This window comes from Apodemus sylvaticus, chromosome 8, assembly GCF_947179515.1.
Source record: "Apodemus sylvaticus chromosome 8, mApoSyl1.1, whole genome shotgun sequence".
In the NCBI taxonomy this organism is placed as follows: domain Eukaryota; kingdom Metazoa; phylum Chordata; class Mammalia; order Rodentia; family Muridae; genus Apodemus; species Apodemus sylvaticus.
The window spans coordinates 101833026-101837059 of NC_067479.1; positions in this window are offsets into that span (position 1 = coordinate 101833026).

The following is a 4034-nucleotide window of genomic DNA, read 5'->3' on the forward strand; positions in this document are numbered from 1 at the left end:
GAGTGTAAATTGGTATAATAAATATAGAAATGAAGACAGAGATTTCTCAAAAACAAAGTCAACCCCCCTAAAACAGTAGAAATACAAGATCATGCAGCTGTATGATTCTTTGGAATATACTCAAAGGACTATGCCACAGATCCATGCTTGTTGCTGCACTAGTCACAGTAGCTAAGAAATGGAATCAGCCCAGACCGTGCATCAGTCGATGCTTCAGTCAATGGATGTATAAAGAAAATAGAATTTTTTAAAACTAGAAAGGAAAATGAAGCATAGGGCTGAAGAGGTAGCTTAGGGAAGCAGAACATTTGCTACTCCTGCAGGGTACCTGGCTTAGTTCTTAGTAACCACTTAGAGGCTCCTAACCATTTTAAGTCTGGGTAGACATACTGGGTAGACACACACACACACACACACACACACACACACACACACACAAACACACACAAACACACATACATATGTATAAATTAAGAAAGATGAAATCACAACATTTTCTCAGAGGAACAGAAAATGAGTCATATATGAAAATTCTGTAAGGAAACCCACTTCTTTATATTGTATCTAATAAAAGCCGTTAAATTAGTAGAGAAAAGCATAATTTTCTGCTAAGACTAATGCCATTTACTGGATATACTGTATTTTGTAAATTATTGTTATGATGATGGTGGTGACTTTTTTGACTCAGGGTTTTCTTTGTAGCCATGATTATCTTGGAACTCTTCCTATATCTCAGGAAGACTTCCAACTCAGAGATCTACCTGCCTCTGCCTCCTGAGTGTTGGAATTAAAGGCATGTATCACCATGTTGAGCTATAGACTGACTTGTGTTTTCTATACACATAACATCTGTCCATCTCTGGATAAAACTGAATTGAGGAGACACCTCTTATGGAATGAACACTGTCTCAGCCTGAAATAATTTTAAGTAGAAGCAGTGTTGGATTAATCTTTGTTACATGGATTTTTGGATTGATGAAATTTGGATAAGTACCTTGGATCTTTGGGGATTGTCTTCATTAATGTCATTAATAAAGATGTCAGTAGGAAAATTGGAAGGTAAGATTTGGTGACTTGCTCTACAAATAATTAGTATTTTTATTTCTAGAAAATATTAATCTAAAAATGTTTATAATTTTTGCAGATTAAATCAATCAGGTTTGATGATTTAATCTATATTAATCCAATCTACATATTCATTAATTAAAGAATAAAGCAGATTGTGAGTATATATATTTTACCCATCAAGATGAACACATTCAGTCTTTTAGTCATGCATTCAGCTTATGTAGGCTAAACCTGTATCATGTGTGGAGGGCCCTGTGATCATCCATGTTAGAAACACATAGGGGTAAAATTCCTCTTGTTCAGATGCTCTAAATTTGAGGATGATAAATGCATATAGACACCATTATGTTTTGTGAATTGGCAGAACTATGATCATGATATCATGGAAGCTCAGCTGAGGGAGTTTAGGAGAGAATGGACTAGAGAGCTTCCACAAATACAGAGATGTGGGTACCTTCACACAGCTAAGCAGGCATTCATGGGCTGAGAAGTGCCACTGACACTTGTATATGAACCACTGGTTTGTCTTGAGTCCAAAATTCTTGTTGATGAAACATATTCATCTAGATTTATTTAATGTCTTTCTGAGTCAGAACAGAATCGATTGCCAGAAAGCACCACATAGATGAAGAGTGAGTTTTCTGGCCACCTAAACTTCGTGATATTTGCAACTTGATCTTCATTCATGTCAATATTTACTACTTTATTGGAGTCAAAAACAAAAAAGCTTAACAATGTCTTCTCTCAACTAAGCCTCTTCAAACATAGGTAATGACGCCTTAGGACATTTCATAGAGTTTCAGACTTTGCTTCCCTATTCAATGACTGCAACCAACTTTACCCCGGCTTCTAACATCTAATTTGGGGAGTGGATGAAGTATGTGATTAGATTTCTAAGCTAGTTTTTCTCACAGAGTTCCTGTTTTAGTTCTTTAGACTCACAAATCTTTCTAAACCAAATCCACTGAACAGGAGTATTGTTTGTCAATGTATGTGGTCAGCAGAGACTTCCTTCTGCATTCGGAATGCCTGAGGAATGAGAGGCAGAAAATCCATGTTCTTATTGCTAGTCTCTGTCTTCTGTCCATCCTGTCCGTTCCAGGATTGAAGAATGTTTTACTATATATTAAAAATACTTTATATATCAATGGAAGTTTGTAGTAATGCAATTTCAAGTTTCTCATACCCTAGAGGAATAAGACATTGAGAAAGACAGGTCCTTGTAACAGTGACATAAAGTCACTTAAACTCAAGTGCATTTTGATTTTGTCATTTCTACAGTTGGGCTAGTAATAATTGACTTCCTTTGCAGGGAAACTTTGAGAATGAAATGAACAAGAAAGAGGCTTGAGAGTTGCGAAAGTAGATAAAGCAGAAATTATTTATGTGTGTATCACCCCACAAAATGTACCTGTCCTGCCATATGCCATTTTATGTCTTAATGCCTGTGCTTATTAAATGTCCACAGTTAATGAAAAGAAACATTTGTTCCGAAAAATATTGTTTTTCTGTAAATACCAAATGTGTGAGATGTGATATGTTTGCATAACTTTTCATTATTGTAGTCCTCATTGGTAATTTTTCTTTTTCTTCAAGTGGGATTATGGGTATTTGCCAACATAATATAATATCTGGTTTGCCAATGTTTTTTTAGTGTGTTTATTATTTTTTATCTTTGGAAAGTATAAAGGAATATATTTCCATGACTTGGATTTCTCCTGTATGTTATTTTTTCTGACTGTTGATTTGGGATTCTGAAGCACCTTGGTATGGTTTTATGGATTACATAGGGCTCTCATATGACCAAAGGTGCTTCTTAATTACCTGGCTTGTGCATAATCAAGTCATTAGAGGAGCAAAGTAGCACCGTGATGCAAAGTCATTGGCTATTTTATTGTTCTTGAACTTAATTTGGCTTCTAGTCATTTGGCAAGGAGACATGGACATTGGTTGGAAAGGAATCACTGTTTTCTGAAGCTGCCAGACAATGTGGACCAGGAAAATAGAAGTGCTAAGAAAAGGAATGGGACCTCCTTGGGGTGGAAAGGTAAGATCTGGGATGGTTCCTGTTGGCAAAATGGGCCCTGTGGCGTTCGAAAGGAGTTAAATGCAGAGGCTGAGAATAGAATACTGAACAAAATGTGTCTGCCAGTCTAGCTGAGATGGAGGAAGAAGAGATAATGTGTGTGTCTGGGAGGAAGGAGCAAAGCTCCTGGTCCTCTTTGGGTTTCAGCTCTTCATGTACTTCCTGGTTTGTGAGCTTAGCTATATCAGTTGAACAATCATAACAAATTGATGCCATTGAGTGTCTAAGCATTTGGATGATGAGAGAGGTGGTGATGAGGTGGCAGTCTGGGTCCTATCACAAGGTAAAAGCATTGTTCTTAGAGAAAACATACTTTTTACCTCCATAGAAATTTTGCAAATTCTGGATTTAGATAAAAAATATCCTTGTTGGTATCATATGGCAATTTACAATATGATTTGCCACTGAAAGTACTTAAAGAATAAGGCATTTTTATAAAAAGTTTATTTGTTTTAATTATATGAGTACACGATAGCTGTCTTCACATATACCAGAAGAGGGCATCAGATCTTATTACAGAAGGTTGTGAGTGGTTCTTGGGAATTGAACTCAGGACCTCTAGCAAAGCAGTCTGTGCTCTTAACTACTGAGTAATCTCTCCAGACCCAAGAATAATGATTTTTAAAAGTTACTGTTACTTAAGAAATAATGAAGAAATTTTTTTTCCTGTTCTATGAAGATCTGAGCATTGGTTTCCCCCACAACCTCCTGAGGAAATACTTTTAACAATTACTTTATATTTGTATTTGCTAAATATTTTTTGAGTGGTAATATGTAATAATTTCCTTCAAACTGAAACACTCCATTCTGGAGTGTCTTGGTCAGTGTTAAATCCTGTGTAGAGAAACTATGGCCATGGCAACTTTTGTTTTTTTTTTGG